Here is a 19,758-nt window from a genome sequence, read left to right as displayed (position 1 = left end):
ATGTGCAAGGTCCAGGTAGAAACCTCGGTGTTGGGTGTGCTAGCCCTGAAGAGCACATGATGGGACTTTGCTACTGGTGGCCTGGGTATTGGATGGTCCCAGAAGGAGATGGATGTCTTGACTAGTACCCGGACAGGCCACCTGTGTGATCCCGAGTAACCTGGGTGTTGGGAGGTCCTGGGAGTAGGACTGGATCCCTGAACAGCAAAAGGTGAGGGCAGGGATCTCCAGAGCCAGTTACAGCTACTATGTGGGGAAGCTACAGTTCATCGGTGGGTCTGGAACTGACTAGAGTGTGCTGGACAGGCAAGTTGGTGATCCCCATGCAGCTTCTCCAGAGAACAGGACCTGTGTGGTGCTGCCAGTGAAAACCTGCAACACTGACATGCAGGTAATACCAGACTGTGTGTGTTTGGCTCCAGAGCGAGCCTGAATATTGGACTCGACCAAGAGTTTAAGGTCACAGTCCTCATGGAACAGAGGCACACTTTGAACATTGTTACTTTGTTTTGCCAAGCTATGAAGGCTGTAATTTGTGTTTTGTGCTACTGGGGTTTATGGAGTAATAAACCCAGTTGAACTTTTGAAGAAAAACGTCTTGCTGTGTGTTATATCGATACCAAGCGAGTATTCCCCAACCGTAAGTGCAATCTTACACTGGTAAAGCAGGGAAAGTGCCAGCACTCAGTAAACTAGGACAAGCACCCATACCTGGTAAACCAGGGCAAGTGCCAGTGGAGCGCCCCCAAACGCAGGGCCATGGGTTACTCTGTACCGGTCCTCTCTCTCAGTTCTGGGGTTGTCACGGTGGCTGGACCCTGTCCGTGACCCTGCTAAGGGGCGTCCAATAAAAGGGATGATGAAAGTCAGCTAAGGCTTCGTGACGCCACCTGTGGTATTTGGCCAGGGAGACCGACGCTGCTTGGGGTCCACTGGGGTGATGTGATGGCAGCTAGATGGTATACCTTCCCACAGGTGAAGTATGTCCCCAGGGCTTCCCGATAATGTAGACAGCGATGGTGTGAGGTGCAGTCAATAACGAGGACACAAGGTTGCAGTCTCTTTACCTCTTTAGTGAAGGCTTCAGGATCCTCAATCCAGAACACGGTTAACAGGGCTGTCTGAGACCGGCTGGTCCCAAGGCACATACAGAGTTCCCTTTGCAGGTGGAAATCGTGGCCTACCACTAGTGCCTGTGTGTTGTAGTGCTTCCCTGCTGAGCATTCGGGATAGTCCTCACAACTTCTGTTCTCGCTCGTTCCAGTTCTTTCTAGTTCTTTCTATTCTCTGTCCCCCAGGTTTGTTATGGCTAGGATGCACCCGTTTGATGGGAAGGCTTGGAGCTCTTCCAGGACCCTAGAGATGCCCCTCTCCACGCGTTGCCCCCTATGTCTGCTTAGGTGATGTAAGGTAGACAGCCAATTTATAATTAACTGTCCTGCGGTATTTGAAGTAAGGTATAAAGTCAGTTACTTCCTCGATGTTCCGGGCACCGGCTACGCGCCTCATTAGGATGTTGCCGTTCTCCGGGCATGACTCCTACTGGCTCTCCTTTGTGCTTTGATCTCGTTTCTCACTGTCCACAATATCCTTCTCTTCGTGTCCTTTCTTTGGATACCGCCGCAGGGTAGCGCAGGCGCGGCTCCATAACGTTCTATCCTTGCCGCTAGGTGCCTGTCAGGTTCCCACGCCTGTCAGGGACCCCCCCTGAATCTTCCCCCGCAACACCCCCTGCCACGGGATGTTGCCTGAACAAAACCCAGTCAGCTTCTGCCTAACTTCCTATCCAGCCCCCAGTTTTACGCCTAATAAATAAAACCTTTTGCTCCCCCTAGTGGCCGGAGTGTGAAGTGTACTGTGTGCTGGTGATACCTGGTCAGATGAACTCCTTTAGTGCCATCAGACGTACCATCACTCCCCTTAGCGGCAGAGCGACATTACTGCAGCGACCAGGTCTCTGGGGCGTTGCACCAGCACCCAGTAAACCAGGGCAAATGTCAGCAGCTGGTAAACCAGGGCAAGTACCAGTACCTGGTGAAACAGTGCAAGTACCAGCAGCCAGTAAACCAGAGCAAGTGTCAGTACCTGAAAAATAAGGGCAAGTGTCAGCACTCAGTAAACCAGAGCAAGTACCAGTACATATACCAGCACCTGGTAAAGCAGGGCAAGTGCCAGCACCCGGTAAACTAGAGGAAGTGCCAGCACCCTGTAAACAAGAGCATCTGCCAGCACCCTGTAAACCAGTGCAAGTGCAAGCACCCACAAAACTAGGGCAAGTGCCAGCGCCTGGTAAACCAGGGCAAGTACCAGCACTGAGTAAACTAGCACAAGTACCCATACCTGGTAAAACTGGGCAAGTGCCAGCACCCTGTAAACCAGGACAAGTATTATTACCTAGTAAACCAGGGCAACTGCCAGCACTCAGTAAACTAGGACAAGTACCCATACCTGGTAAACCAGGGCAAGTGCCAGCACCCAGTAAACTAGAACAAGTACTCATAGCTGGTAAACCAGGGCAAGTACCAGCACCCTATAAGCCATGGCAAATGCCAGAAGCTGGTAAACCAGGGCAAGTACCAGTACCAGGTGACACAGTGCAAGCACCAGCACCCAGTAAACCAGAGCAAGTGTCAGTACCCAAAAATCCAGAGCAAGTGTCAGCACCCAGTAAACCAGTGCAAATACCAGTACAAGTACCAGCACCCGTTAAACCAGGGCAATTACCAGCACCCGGTAAACCAGAGCAAGTACTAGCACCCGGTAAATAAGGGCAGGTATCAGCACACGGTAAACCGGGCAAGTACCATTACCTGGTGAAACAGTGCAAGTACCAGCACCCAGTAAACCAGAGCAAGTGTCAGTACCCAGAAAACCAGGGCAAGTGTCAGCACGCAGTAAGCCAAGACAAGAGTCAGCACCCAGTAAACCAGAGCAAGTGCCAGTACAAGTACCAGCACCTGGTAAACCAGGGCAATTACCAGCACCCAGTAAAGCAAGGCAATTACCACCACCCGGTAAACAAGGGCAAGTACCAGCACCCAGTAAACCAAAGCAATTACCAGCACCAGGTAAACCAGGGCAGGTATCAGCACATGGTAAACTAGGACAAGTACCAGTACCTGGTGAAACAGTGCAAGCACCAGCACCCAGTAAACCAGAGCAAGTGTCAGTACAAGTACCAGCACCCGGTAAACCAGGGCAATTACCAGCACCCAGTAAAGCAAGGCAATTACCACCACCCGGTAAACAAGGGCAAGTACCAGCACCCAGTAAACCAAGGCAATTACCAGCACCAGGTAAACCAGGGCAGGTATCAGCACATGGTAAACTAGGACAAGTACCAGTACCTGGTGAAACAGTGCAAGTACCAGCACCCGGTAAACCTGGTGAAACAGTGCAAGTACCAGCACCCAGTAAACCAGAGCAAGTGTCAGTACCCAGAAAACCAGGGCAAGTGTCAGCACGCAGTAAGCCAAGACAAGAGTCAGCACCCAGTAAACCAGAGCAAGTGCCAGTACAAGTACCAGCACCTGGTAAACCAGGGCAATTACCAGCACCCAGTAAAGCAAGGCAATTACCACCACCCGGTAAACAAGGGCAAGTACCAGCACCCAGTAAACCAAAGCAATTACCAGCACCAGGTAAACCAGGGCAGGTATCAGCACATGGTAAACTAGGACAAGTACCAGTACCTGGTGAAACAGTGCAAGCACCAGCACCCAGTAAACCAGAGCAAGTGTCAGTACAAGTACCAGCACCCGGTAAACCAGGGCAATTACCAGCACCCAGTAAAGCAAGGCAATTACCACCACCCGGTAAACAAGGGCAAGTACCAGCACCCAGTAAACCAAGGCAATTACCAGCACCAGGTAAACCAGGGCAGGTATCAGCACATGGTAAACTAGGACAAGTACCAGTACCTGGTGAAACAGTGCAAGTACCAGCACCCGGTAAACCAGGGCAATTACCAGCACCCAGTAAAGCAAGGCAATTACCACCACCCGGTAAACGAGGGCAAGTACCAGCACCCAGTAAACCAAGGCAATTACCAGCACCAGGTAAACCAGGGTAGGTATCAGCACACGGTAAACTAGGGCAAGTACCAGTACCAGGTGAAACAGTGCAAGCACCAGCACCCAGTAAACCAGAGCAAGTGTCAGTACCCAAAAAACCAGAGCAAGTGTCAGCACCCAGTAAACCAGCGCAAATACTGGTACAAGTACCAGCACCCGTTAAACCAGGGCAATTACCAGCACCCGGTAAACCAAGGCAATTACCAGCACCTGGTAAACCAGGGCAAGTACCAGCACCCGGTAAACCAGGGCAATTACCAGCACCCAGTAAAGCAAGGCAATTACCACCACCCGGTAAACGAGGGCAAGTACCAGCACCCAGTAAACCAAGGCAATTACCAGCACCAGGTAAACCAGGGTAGGTATCAGCACACGGTAAACTGGGCAAGTACAATTACCTGGTGAAACAGTGCAAGTACCAGCACCCAGTAAACCAGAGCAAGTCTCAGTACCCAAAAAACCAGAGCAAGTGTCAGCACCCAGTAAACCAGCGCAAATACAGGTACAAGTACCAGCACCCGTTAAACCAGGACAATTACCAGCACCCGGTAAAGCAAGTCAATTACCACTACCCGGTAAACCAGGGCAAGTACCAGCACCCGGTAAACCAAGGTAATTACCAGCACCAGGTAAACCAGGGCAGGTATCAGCACACGGTAAACCAGGGCAAGTACCAGTACTCGGTGAAACAGTGCAAACACCAGCACCCAGTAAACCAGAGCAAGTGTCAGTACCCAAAAAAACAGAGCAAGTGTCAGCACCCAGTAAATCCGAGCAAATACCAGTACAAGTACCAGCACCCATTAAACCAGGGCAATTACCAGCACTCGGTAAACCAAGGCAATTACCAGCACCCAGTAAACCAGGGCAAGTACCAGCACCTGGTAAACCATGGGCAGGTATCAGCACACAGTAAACCGGGCAAGTACCATTACCTAGTGAAACAGTGCAAGTACCAGCACCCAGTAAACCAGAGCAAGTGTCAGTACCCGGAAAGCCAGGGCAAGTATCAGCACGCAGTAAGCCAGGGCAAGTGTCAGCACCCCGTAAACCAGAGCAAGTGCTAGTACAAGTACCAGCACCCGGTAAACCAAGGCAATTACACCACCTGGTAAACCAGGGCAAGTACCAGAGCCCCACAATGCCTGGGAGGCCAACCATCCATATGTTTCAAGTATGGATATGAATCAGGACCTGAACTCGGTCCATACAGGACAGGTTACGGCTCTGTTATACAGTCGGCACTTGAACTCAACTGCTGCATGCAGAGCTGTTTAATTTCTTAGCCTCTGTTGACAATCATGACATCAGTACATAAAAAGAATCTGTCACCAGGATTTTGCTACCTTACCTGAGAGCAGCATGATGTAGGGGCAGAGATTTTGATTCCAGTGATGTATCACTTAATGGGCTACTTGATGTAGTTTTGATAAAATCACAGCTTTATCTGAGGTGGATCTACCAGTTATCTGAATGCTGAGCTAATTGACAGCTTTCTGTGTATACTGTGCCTGAGCAGAAAGCTCCCAATCAGTAATGTGGGAAGGGTTATAAAGAGCTCATTAATATTGAGTACTAGGTTTACTAGTCCTCTAGGGACAATCTCCTGGTGATATAACAGTGATTTTACAAAAAAAAACAGGAATCAGCCCAGTAAATGACATATTGCAGGGTTTAGAGGCTTTGCTTTTACATTATTCCACTCTCAATCAAATCACAAAACCCTGGTGACAGGTTATCTATAGGAGTTTGGAAATATGGAAAGGTGTCCTTTCTGACCCCATCACCTGCCGAAAACATGACTGTGATGTGCCATTGGCATTGTCAAAGCAGCCATAGGCCTGCTGAATGTTATCATGTCTGCCTTGTTTATGAAGCCAAATCTTTTGACTGGACATCACATGAGATAAGTCTACTATGCACTTCAGTATTAGAGTATTGCATTGTATAAGTAATCTAGTGCACTGAAACATGTAAGAAAAAGAAATATAGGTTACAAAAGAATTTCTGCAGTACTCAAGGTTCCTAAGATCCATAATCATTAAATGAAGAAGTTTGGGACCACCAGAGGTCTTCCTAGACGTGGCCATCCAGTCAAGCTGAGCAATTGTGGGAGAAGATCCTTGGTGAAAGTGGTAAAGAAAAACCCCAAGATCACGGTCGCTGAGCTCCAGAGATGCAGTAAGAGATGGGAGAAAGTTCCACAAAGTCAACTTTCACTGCAGCCCTCTGCCTGTCTGGCCTTTGTGGCAGAGTGGCCCGATGGAAGCCTCTCCTCAGTGTAAATCATATGAAAGCCCGCATAGATTTTTCTAAAAACACATGAAGGACTCCCAGACTATGAGAAATAAGATTCTGTGGTCTGGTGAGATGAAGATAGACCTTTTAAGTAATGATTCTAATTGGTATGTGTGGAGACAACCAGGCACTGCTCATTACCTGCCCAATACAATCCCAAAGGTGAAACATGGTGGTGGTAGCATGTTTTTCAGCTGCAGGGACATGATGACTGGTTGCCATTGAAGAAAACATGAGTGCGGCAAAGTACAGAGATATCTTGGATGCAAACCTCTTGCAGAGTGCTCTGGACCTCAGACTTGGCCGAAGGTTCACCTTCCAACAAGACAATGACCCTAAGCACACAACTAAAATAATAAAGTAGCGGCTTCAGAACAACTCTGTGACCATTCTTGACTGGCCCAGCCAGAGCCCTGACCTAAACCCAATTGAGCATCTCTGGAGAGACTAGAAAATGGCTTTCCACCAACATTCACCATTCAATCTGACGGAACTGGAGAGGATCTTCAAGGAAGAATGGAAGAGGATCCCCAAATACAGGTGTGAAAAACTTGTTGCATCATTCCCAAGAAGACTCATGGCTGTACTATATCAAAATGGTGCTTCTACTCAATACTGAGCAAACGGTCTGAATACTTGTTATGACCATGGGATTTTTCAGTTTTTCTTTTATTTAGGACCCGTTGAAGCGCAGTAGCGTGAAACGCCCGTCATCCTTCTGTTCCACGTTCTCCCAGTGTACCTGCACATGTTTTGATTAAAGGACTGTTTGCATTTTGGACCGGTGAGTGCACTCCATTTTTTTCTTTCTTTTATTTTACTTGCAAAAATTTCTACATTTCTGTTTTTTTCAGTCAAGATGGGGTGCAGAGTGTAAGGATTCGGAGAAGAACCCGAGAGCGGACCCTCTGAGTCGTGTTTCTAGAGTCCCCGAGGACGAGCGGACCAGATGGAACCACCCCCTATACAGGGAGCGTTAGGAGCAGACCCAAGGGGGATGGAGATACAGCAGCTGGAGCCAAAGGGACGGCTAATAAAACAAAAGAAGAAAACAGACACAGCGGAGACACAGAGTGAGCAAGACTGGAACACGGAGAAGGAACGGCAGAGACACTGGGCTGACAAGGCAGGAAGACAGGGCAGGCTCGGTGGAGACACAGGACTGATGAGACAAGTATGCAGGGCAGGCACGGCGGAGAGACAGGGCAGACAAAGCAGGAATGCAGCGCAGGCATGGCGGAGACACAGGGCTGACAAGGCAAGTACGTAGGACAGGCACGGCAGAGAGACACGGCAGACAAGGCTGGAACTCAGGGCAGGCACTGTGGAGACACAGGGCAGACAAGGCAAGAACGCAGGGCACGCACGGTGGACAGAGAGGTACTGAGACCGGGGAGCCTAGGACATAGGTACGCTGACAAGAAGTACAGCGAAACCTACAAAGCAAAGGCGTCTTACCTGGGAAGACGCCGGGAAGAAATACCCGATGGGCGCCGCCATGTTGGGGAGGAGCCATCGGGTCGCGACCTTCCAAGAGGCTGTGCGGCGTAGGAAACGCGACTGCGCATGTGCGGAAGAACTGAATGCTGTGACCCAGAGAAGGGAGAAGCAGAGTGGCGCAGGAGTCGGGAGCTCGCCGAGGGATAGAAAAAGACAGGTAAGTATGTGCGGTCGTAACAGTAGCCCCCTCCTTACTCCCCCTCTTTTTAAGGCTGGAGAGTAATCTCTTCATGATAAGAGGAGCATTGATGTTCTCCCGGGGCTCCCAGGATCTCTCCTCAGGACCAAAACCCTCCCAATCAATCAAAAAATAGGTGGAGTTAAATAGAGTTAAATAGAGCAGCCAGCCAAAGAATAAACTACGTCACCTGTGGAAGGAACCTCAGAAGCAGCAGTTCCACTCACAGCCACCAGAGGGAGTCCATAGACAGAACTCGCCGAAGTACCATTCATGACCACAGGAGGGAGTTCGATAACAGAATTCACAACAGTACCCCCCCCCTTGAGGAGGGGTCACCGAACCCTCACCAGAGCCCCCAGGCCGATCAGGACGAGCCAAATGAAAGGCACGAACCAGATCGGCAGCATGAACATCAGAGGCAAAAACCCAGGAATTATCTTCCTGACCATAACGCTTCCACTTGACCAGGTACTGGAGTTTCCGTCTCGAAATACGAGAATCCAAAATCTTCTCCACCACATACTCCAACTCCCCCTCGACCAACACCGGGGCAGGAGGATCAACGGAGGGAACCATAGGCGCCACGTATCTCCGCAATAACGACCTATGGAACACATTATGGATGGCAAAAGAAGCTGGAAGGGCCAAACGAAATGACACAGGATTGAGAACTTCAGAAATCGTATACGGACCAATGAAACGAGGCTTAAACTTAGGAGAGGAAACCTTCATAGGAACATAACGAGACGACAACCAAACCAAATCCCCAACACGTAGTCGGGGACCAACACAGCGCCGGCGGTTAGCGAAACGTTGAGCCTTCTCCTGGGACAATGTCAAATTGTCCACCACATGAGTCAAAATCTGCTGCAACCTGTCCACCACAGTATCCACACCAGGACAGTCCGAAGGCTCAACCTGCCCTGAAGAGAAACGAGGATGGAAACCAGAATTACAGAAAAAAGGAGAAACCAAAGTAGCCGAGCTGGCCCGATTATTAAGGGCGAACTCAGCCAAAGGCAAGAAGGACACCCAATCATCCTGATCAGCAGAAACAAAGCATCTCAGATATGTTTCCAAAGTCGGATTAGTTCGTTCGGTTTGGCCATTTGTCTGAGGATGGAAAGCCGAAGAAAAAGACAAATCAATGCCCATCTTAGCACAAAAGGACCGCCAAAACCTCGAAACAAACTGCGAACCTCTGTCCGAGACGATGTTCTCCGGAATGCCATGCAAACGAACCACATGCTGGAAAAACAATGGCACCAAATCAGAGGAGGAAGGCAATTTAGACAAGGGTACCAAATGGACCATCTTAGAGAAGGGATCACAAACCACCCAAATGACCGACATCCTTTGAGAGACAGGGAGATCTGAAATAAAATCCATGGAAATATGCGTCCAGGGCCTCTTCGGGACCGGCAAGGGCAAAAGCAACCCACTGGCACGAGAACAGCAGGGCTTAGCCCGAGCACAAGTCCCACAGGACTGCACAAAAGAATGCACATCCCGTGACAAAGAAGGCCACCAAAAGGATCTAGCCACCAAATCTCTGGTACCAAAGATTCCAGGATGACCAGCCAACACCGAACAATGAACCTCAGAGATAACTCTACTAGTCCATCTATCAGGGACAAACAGTTTCTCCGCTGGACAACGGTCAGGTGTATCAGCCTGAAACTTCTGCAGCACCCGCCGCAAATCAGGGGAGATGGCAGACAAAATTACCCCCTCTTTGAGAATACCCGCCGGCTCAGGAACACCCGGAGAGTCAGGCACAAAACTCCTTGACAGGGCATCAGCCTTCATATTCTTAGAGCCGGGAAGGTACGAAACCACAAAATCAAAACAGGAGAAAAACAGCGACCATCGAGCCGGTCTAGGATTCAACCGTTTGGCAGACTCGAGATAAGTGAAATTCTTGTGATCCGTCAAGACCACCACGCGATGCTTGGCTCCTTCAAGCCAATGTCGCCACTCCTCGAATGCCCACTTCATGGCCAACCACTCTCGATTGCCAACATCATAATTGCGCTCAGCAGGTGAGAATTTTCTAGAAAAGAAGGCACATGGTTTCATCACCGAGCCATCAGAACTTCTTTGCGACAAAACAGCCCCTGCTCCAATCTCAGAAGCATCAACCTCGACCTGAAACGGGAGCAAAACATCTGGCTGGCACAACACAGGGGCAGAAGAAAAACGACGCTTCAACTCCTGAAAAGCCTCTACAGCCGCAGAGGACCAATTGACCACATCAGCACCTTTCTTGGTCAAGTCAGTCAACGGTTTAGCAACACTAGAAAAATTAGCGATGAAGCGACGGTAAAAATTAGCAAAGCCCAGGAACTTCTGCAGGCTCTTCACAGATGTTGGCTGAGTCCAATCATAAATGGCCTGAACTTTAACAGGGTCCATCTCGATAGTAGAAGGGGAAAAAATGAAACCCAAAAATGAAACCTTCTGAACTCCAAAGAGACATTTTGACCCCTTCACAAACAAGGAATTTGCACGAAGGACCTGGAACACCATTCTGACCTGCTTCACATGAGACTCCCAATCATCCGAAAAGACCAAAATATCATCCAAATATACAATCATGAATCTATCCAGGTACTTTCGGAAGATGTCATGCATAAAGGACTGAAACACAGATGGAGCATTAGAAAGCCCGAATGGCATAACCAGGTACTCAAAATGGCCCTCGGGCGTATTAAATGCTGTTTTCCATTCATCGCCCTGTTTAATTCGCACCAGATTATACGCCCCTCGAAGATCTATCTTGGTGAACCAACTAGCCCCCTTAATCCGAGCAAACAAATCAGACAACAGTGGCAAAGGGTACTGAAATTTGACTGTGATCTTATTAAGAAGGCAGTCAATACAAGGTCTCAAAGAACCATCCTTCTTGGCCACAAAAAAGAACCCTGCTCCCAACGGTGATGACGACGGGCGAATATGACCTTTCTCCAAGGATTCCTTTATATAACTCCGCATAGCGGCGTGCTCTGGCACAGATAAATTAAACAGTCGGCCCTTAGGAAACTTACTACCCGGAATCAAATTAATAGCACAATCGCAATCCCTATGAGGCGGTAGGGCACTGGATTTGGGCTCATCAAATACATCCCGGTAATCTGACAAAAACTCAGGGTCTTCAGAAGGAGTGGAAGGTGAAATTGACAGCAATGGAACATCACCATGTACCCCCTGACAACCCCAGCCAGACACAGACATAGATTTCCAATCCAATACTGGATTATAGACCTGTAGCCATGGCAACCCCAAAACGACCACATCATGCAGATTATGTAACACCAAAAAGTGAATATCCTCCTGATGTGCAGGAGCCATGCACATGGTCAATTCAGTCCAGTACTGAGGCTTATTCTTGGCCAAGGGCGTAGCATCAATTCCTCTCAATGGAATAGGATACTGCAAGGGCTCCAAGAAAAAAACACAGCGCCTGGCAAACTCCAAGTCCATCAAATTCAGGGCAGCGCCTGAATCCACAAGTGCCATAACAGAATAGGACGACAAAGAGCAAATCAGAGTAACGGACAAAAGAAATTTAGACTGTACCGTACCAATGGTGGCAGACCTAGTGAACCGCTTAGTGCGCTTAGGACAATCGGAGATAGCATGAGTGGAATCACCACAATTAAAACACAGCCCATTCCGACGTCTGTGTTCTTGCCGTTCAGCTCTGGTCAAAGTCCTATCACATTGCATAGGCTCAGGCCTATGCTCAGAGAATACCGCCAAATGGTGCACAGCTTTGCGCTCACGCAAGCGCCGATCGATCTGAATGGCCAAGGACATAGACTCATTCAGACCAGCAGGCGTGGGAAATCCCACCATGACATCCTTAAGGGCTTCAGAAAGACACTTTCTGAAAATTGCCGCCAGGGCACACTCATTCCACTGAGTAAGCACAGACCACTTTCTAAACTTCTGACAATACACCTCAGCTTCATCCTGACCCTGACACAAAGCCAGCAAGATTTTCTCTGCCTGATCCACTGAATTTGGTTCATCATAAAGCAATCCAAGCGCCAGAAAAAACGCATCTACATCACGCAATGCAGGATCTCCTGGCGCAAGGGAAAATGCCCAGTCTTGAGGGTCACCACGCAACAAAGAAATAATAATTTTTACTTGTTGAACGGGGTCACCAGAGGAGCGGGGTTTCAAAGCCAGAAACAGTTTACAATTATATTTGAAATTCAGGAACTTAGATCTATCCCCAGAAAACAAATCAGGAATTGGAATTCTAGGCTCTAACATTGGATTCTGAACCACAAAATCTTGAATGTTTTGTACCCTTGCAGTGAGATGATCTACACAAGAGGACAGACCTTGAATGTCCATATCTAGATCTGTGTCCTGAACCACCCAGAGGTTAAGGGGAAAAGAAAGACAAAAGACACTGCAGAGAAAAAAAAATGGTCTCAGAACTTCTCTTATCCCTCTATTGAGATGCATTAATACTTTGGGCCAGCTGTACTGTTATGGACCTGGTGGTTAGGAGCACCCAGAACGACCTGATGGTTAAACTCACACAGGACAAGCTCTGGGAAGTGGGAGCTCTGCTGACCGCAACCCCTAATCCTATCACACAACTAGAAATAGCCGTGGAGCGTACCTAACTCTGCCCAGACGCCTCTTCACAGCCTAAGAGCTAACTAGCCCTAGAGATAGAAAATAAAGCCTACCTTGCCTCAGAGAAATTCCCCAAAGGAAAAGGCAGCCCCCCACATATATTGACTGTGAGTTAAGATGAAAGTCACAAACACAGAAATGAAACAGGTTTCAGCAAAGGGAGGCCAGACTTACTAAACAGACAGAGGATAGGAAAGGTATCTTTGCGGTCAGCACAAAAAGCTACAAAAAAACCACGCAGAGTGTGCAAAAAGACCTCCGCACCGACTCACGGTGCGGAGGTGCCACTCTGCATCCCAGAGCTTCCAGCTAGCAAGGCAAAATCATGATAGCTAGCTGGACAAGGAAACAAGAACAAATAATTAACTAGCAGGGACTTAGCTTCTGCTGGAGTAGACAGGTCACCAGAAAGATCCAAGAGCGAACTGAACCAGTACAAGAACATTGACAGCTTGCATGGAGTAACGATCTAAGTGGAGTTAAATAGAGCAGCCAGCCAAAGAATAAACTATGTCACCTGTGGAAGGAACCTCAGAAGCAGCAGCTCCACTCACAGCCACCAGAGGGAGTCCATGGACAGAACTTGCCGAAGTACCATTCATGACCACAGGAGGGAGTTCGATAACAGAATTCACAACAGGACATGACGCGGGTCTGGTTCTCCCGCAAAAAGACTAACTCTTTTTGCGCAGCTGACGCTCCAGCGGGGTTCGTGGCCTTTGCTTACTGTAAGGATTCGGAGAAGAACCTGAGAGTGGACCCTCTGGGTCGTGTCTCTAGAGCCCCCAAGGACGAGTGGACCAGATGGAACCAACCCCTATACAGGGAGCGTTAGGAGCAGACCCAAGGGGGATGGAGACACAACAGCACAACTGGAGCCAAAGGGTCGGCTACTAAAACAAAGGAAGAGGACAGACACAGCGGAGACACAGACTGGGCAAGACTGGAACATGGAGAAGGAAGGGCAGAGACACTGGGCTGACAAGGCAGGAACGCAGGGCAGGCATGGTGGAGACACAGGACTGACAAGACAAGTACACAGGGCAGGCACGGCGGAGAAACAGACAAAGCAGGAACACAGGGCAGGCACGGCAGAGGCACAGGGCTGACAAGGCAAGTACTTAGGGCAGGCACGGCGGAGAGACAGGGCAGACAAGGCTGGCAGGCGTGGCGGAGACACAGGGCAGACAAGGCAAGAACGCAGGGCAGGCACTGTGGAGAGAGAGGTACTGAGACCGGGGAGCCTAGGACATAGGTACAAGAAGTACAGAGAAACCTACAAAGCAAAGGCATCTTACCTGGGAAGATGCCGGGAAGAAATACCCGATGGGTGCCGCCATGTTGAGGCGGAGCCATCGGGTCGTGACCTCCCAGGAGGCTGTGCGGTGCAGGAAACACGACTGCGCATGCGCGGAAGAACTGAACGCTGTGACCCAGAGAAGGGAGAAGCAGAGCGGCACGGGACAGAGTCGGGAGCGTGCCGAGGGATAGAAGAAGACAGGTAAGTATGTGCGGTTGTAACACAGAGTTTACATTAATGAGAGAAAAATGAAACATTTTGAATTTACCAAATGGCTGCAATGAAACAAAGAGTGAAAAATTTAAAGGGGTCTGAATACTTTCCGTACACACTGTATATATTAATATACATATTACCTCTCTATACCCAGAAAATAATTAAAATATAAAATAACTTGTATATCTAATATTGCTGCATGCCTAACTATCCAACTATGACTAGTGATGGGCGAGCACTAAAATGCTCGGGTGCTCGAATCAAGCAAATTGTAATGCTCGGGTACTCAACTTGAGTAATGAGCATATTTGAAATCAAAGTGAAACTTGTGCATTTTTGTGGCAAACAGTACCAGAAGGTCTGGGGAGGGGGCAGAAGAAAAATCGCTAAAATGGATGGAAGCACCGCTGAAATGGAATAGAAACAGCATGGGGAAGACCACTGGATGCATCTTTGACTCCCAAGTTGCTGATGGGATCAATGTTTTCAGAGTTTTATGCCACTTTTCAGACTGACAATAAACATACTATACCGAATATAAAATGGATATTCCAGGAGAAAATGTTAGGAAACATTATTTCCTGTATAATGACTTCTATATAAGGCAAAATAAAAAATAGAAGAAAAAAATGGCATCTATGCCATCCCTCACCGTATTTCCCTATTGTTTTTTGCAATAAATTAATGAATAATTGTAAATTATGACATGGGGTCTGCCTTATTTTTTTAATAACCATCTAAGGAAAAGCAGACAGCTGCAGGCTGATATTATCAGGCTGGTAAGGTCCATGGTTATTGGACCCATCCAAAAAATGCCAGCCCGCAGTCGCCCTAGAACTAGCACATTACATTATATGCGCCAATTTTGACACCCTGTATCAGCTCTTCCTGATTGGCACTGCACCAGGGCAATCAAGGTAATGGGATTGGGGTTGATGACAGCTGTAATTTATCAAAAATTAGAAATGGCATGAACCCCCTGGGATTAATAACCCAGGGTTTCTTAACCCAGTAAGAAAAAGCAAAAAAAAAAAAGACACACAAAAATCCTTTATTCAAAAAACACTCCCCTATAAATGCCCTAATTCTTCCATTTATTAAAAATATACAAATCCTTTGCAGTTCTGAAGTAGTCCAATGATCCCACGATGTCCCACGTCATCTGAAACATATTGAGCAACATAACGACGCTCTATAGGTTTTCACAGCCGCCACTGCCGGGCACACTGCTCCATGTGAACAGCTAGCTATGAACCTTAGTGACGTCAGTGAGGTTATGGAGCGCCCCCAGACACAGGGCCACGCGTTTCTCGGTACCGGTCCTTTCTGCTCGGTTACGCGGTTGTCACGGTGGCTGGACCCGGTCGTGACCCTGCTAAGGGGCGTCCAATAAAGGTTTTGGTACAGTCTGTCAGGGGTTCGTGACGCCACCTGTGGTGTTCGGTCAGGGTGACCGACGCTGCTGTGGGGTCCGCTGGGGTGATGGAATGGCAGCTGGATGGTATAACTTCCCACAGGTGAAGTGTGTCCCCAGGGCTTCCCAGATATGTAGAAGGTGATGGTGTCAGGTGCAGGCAATAACGAGGACACAAGGTTGCAGTCTCTTTACCTCTTTACTGAAGGCTTCAATATCCTCAATCCAGAGCACGTTCAATCAGGCTATCAGAGACCAGCCGGTCCGATGGGCACATCTAGAGTTCCTTCACAGATGGAAATCATTGCCTACCAATAGCGTCTGTGTGTTGTAGTCCTACCCTGCTGAGCATTCGGAATAGTCCTCACAACTGCTGCTCTCGTTCGTTCGTTCTCTACAGCTTTCTCTCTCTCTCGTTCTTTGGTTCCAGATGCTACTAGTTTCTAACGTCCCCCAGATATGTTATGGCTAGGACGCCACCCGTTTGACGGGAAGGCTTGGAGGTCTTCCGGGACCCTAGAAACGCTCCTCTCCGAATGTTGCCCCCTATGTCTTCGTAGGTGTAGAAGGTAGACAGCCAACCTATGATTAACTGTCCAGCGGAATTTGAAGTAAGGCCTGAAGTCAGTTACTCATACGGTGATCCGGCCACCGACTACGCGCCTCAGTAAGATGTTGCCTTCCTCTCTCGGCATGACTCTTACTGGCTCTCCTTTGTGCTGATCTCGTTTACACGTTGCCACAATATCCTTCCCTTCGTGTCTCTTTCTTAGGATACCGCCGCAGGGTGTGCAGGCGCGGTTCCGTTACGTTCTGTTCTGTTCGCTAGGCACCTGCCAGGTTCCCACACCTGACAGGGACCCCCCTGTGCCTTCTCCCTGCAACACCCCCTGCCACGGGATGTTGCCTGGTTCCAACCCAGTCAGCTTCTGACTAACTTCCTCCCCAGCCCCTAGTTTTACCAGTGTTAGGAGTGGCCCAATAAATAAAGCCTTTTTCTCCCCTTAGTGGCCGGAGTGTGAAGTGTAATATTTTCTAGTGATACCTGGTCAGGAGAACTCCTTAGTGCCATCAGACGTACCGCTGCTCCCCTTTTGGCAGAGCGCTACACTGCAACGACCAGGTCTCTGGGGCGCTGCAGTTACATCTGTTCATAACCGCCTGGTTATCACAGAGCACCGTGAATGACAGTCTGGCATTCCCCATGGCCTGGCGGAATTGCTGTAATATGTCAGACTGCTGGACAATGCAGCCGCCGTGTCACATAGAGCGCAGTCCGAAATACTACAGCAATTCTACCAGGTCACCTGGACTGTGCTCAAGTCACCCAGTCTCCTTTTAAGGGCTCTTTTCCACTTGCAAGAGAAACGGATGAGTGCAATCCGATAAAAAATCAGATTGCCCTCAGACCAATGTTATTCAATGGGTGACATCTCATCTGCGATTTTTGTCTCAGCTGAAATCGGACTGAGAAAAAAATCGCAGCATGCTCCGTATTGCTGCGATTCTCGGACGAGACTCCCCAATATAAATCAATGGGTGCGAGAAAAAAATCGCACAGCCCTCGGACCATGCGAGTGCTGTCCGATTTTTAGGCACCAGTGTCCTTTGAAAAGGCGGCAATTCAGCGTGGTGTACAGTAAAATCAGACTGACAGGTTAGAATAGAATAGATAAATATACACATAGAATAGGTATATATATACACTGTATACAGTTAGGGCCAGAAATATTTGGACAGTGACACAAGTTTTGTTATTTTAGCTGTTTACAAAAACATGTTCAGAAATACAATTATATATATATAATATGGGCTGAAAGTGCACACTCCCAGCTGCAATATGATAGTTTCCACATCCAAATCGGAGAAAGGGTTTAGGAATCATAGCTCTGTAATGCATAGCGTCCTCTTTTTCAAGGGACCAAAAGTAATTGGACAATGGACTCTAAGGGCTGCAATTAACTCTGAAGGCGTCTCCCTCGTTAACCTGTAATCAATGAAGTAGTTAAAAGGTCAGGGGTGGATTCCAGGTGTGTGGTTTTGCATTTGGAAGCTGTTGCTGTGAGCAGACAACATGCGGTCAAAGGAACTCTCAATTGAGGTGAAGCAGAACATCCTGAGGCTGAAAAAAAAGAAAAAATCCATCAGAGAGATAGCAGACATGCTTGGAGTAGCAAAATCAACAGTTGGGTACATTCTGAGAAAAAAGGAATTGACTGGTAAGCTTGGGAACTCAAAAAGGCCTGGGCGTCCACGGATGACAACAGTGGTGGATGATCGCCGCATACTTAATTTGGTGAAGAAGAACCCGTTCACAACATCAACTGAAGTCCAGAACACTCTCAGTGAAGTAGGTGTATCTGTCTCTAAGTCAACAGTAAAGAGAAAACTCCATGACAGTAAATACAAAGGGTTCACATCTAGATGCAAACCATTCATCAATAACAAAAATAGACAGGCCAGAGTTAAATTTGCAGAAAAACACCTTAAGAAGCCAGCTCAGTTCTGGAAAAGTATTCTATGGACAGATGAGACAAAGATCAACCTGTACCAGAATGATCGGAAGAAAAAAGTTTGGAGAAGAAAGGGAACGGCACATGATCCAAGGCACACCACATCCTCTGTAAAACATGGTGGAGGCAACGTGATGGCATGGGCATGCATGGCTTTCAATGGCACTGGGTCACTTGTGTTTATTGAGGACATAAGAGGAGACAAGAGTAGCCGGATGAATTCTGAAGTGTACCGGGATATACTTTCAGCCCAGATTCAGCCAAATGCTGCAAAGTTGATTGGACGGCGCTTCATAGTACAGATGGACAATGACCCCAAGCATACAGCCAAAGCTACCCAGGAGTTCATGAGTGCCAAAAAGTGGAACATTCTGCAATGGCCAAGTCAATCTCCAGATCTAAACCCAATTGAGCATGCATTTCACTTGCTCAAATCCAGACTTAAGACGGAAAGACCCACAAACAAGCAAGACCTGAAGGCTGCGGCTGTAAAGGCCTGGCAAAGCATTAAGAAGGAGGAAACCCAGCGTTTGGTGATGTCCATGGGTTCCAGACTTAAGGCAGTGATTGCCTCCAAAGGATTTGCAACAAAATATTGAAAATAAAAATATTTTGTTTGGGTTATGTTTATTTGTCCAATTACTTTTGACCTCCTAAAATGTGGAGTGTTTGTAAAGAAATGTGTACAATTCCTACATTTTCTATCAGATATTTTTGTTCAACCCTTCAAATTAAACATTACAATCTGCACTTGAATTCTGTTGTAGAGGTTTCATTTCAAATCCAATGTGGTGGCATGCAGAGCCCAACTCGCGAAAATTGTGTCACTGTCCAAATATTTCTGGCCCTAACTGTATATATATATATATATCAGTGAGACATCTATATATATTTATATTTAATGCAGCGCTAGATAGCAGAAAAGCCGCTAATTCAATTGGCATAAACTCATATGAACTCTAGCGTGGGAATTTTTCTGAATATTTTCTCACGCTAGAGTTCATATGAGTTTATGCCAGCAGGGGGCGGATCGCCGCAAGTCTAGGTAGCTACCTTCCCCTGCTTCCATTCATTCCCCAGCTTTTACAGGCAGGAGCACAGCTGCATTAGCAGGCTCCTGGCTGTAAAAATCTTTATCCCCTTCAGATGGATTTACAGCGTAGGACAAGACTGAACAATGGAAGGGATGGGATATTGTTGCTTTTTTATTTTAACTTTGCTTCAGGTGACAAGGGTCTTCAATTGGATTAAGAGTATAATAAACTATTACAACACCCTGTGTCTTTATTTCATTAACCCCTTTCTGACCTCGGACGGGATAGTGCGTACGAGGTCAGATCCCCTGCTTTGATGCAGGGCTCCGCATCAAAACCGGGACATGTCAGCTGTTTTGAACAGCTGACATGTGCCCGTAATAGGCACGGGCAGAATCGCGATCTGCCCGCACCTATTAACTAGTTAAATGCCGCTGTCAAACGCAGACAGCGGCATTTAACTACCGCTTCCGGCCGGGCGGCCGGAAATGACGTCATCGCCGACCCCCGTCACATGATCAGGGGTCGGCGATGCATCAGGATGGTAACCATAGAGGTCCTAGAGACCTC

The sequence above is a fragment of the Ranitomeya imitator genome, chromosome 1 (assembly GCF_032444005.1).
Source record: "Ranitomeya imitator isolate aRanImi1 chromosome 1, aRanImi1.pri, whole genome shotgun sequence".
Taxonomy (NCBI): domain Eukaryota; kingdom Metazoa; phylum Chordata; class Amphibia; order Anura; family Dendrobatidae; genus Ranitomeya; species Ranitomeya imitator.
This window is presented reverse-complemented; position numbering follows the sequence as displayed.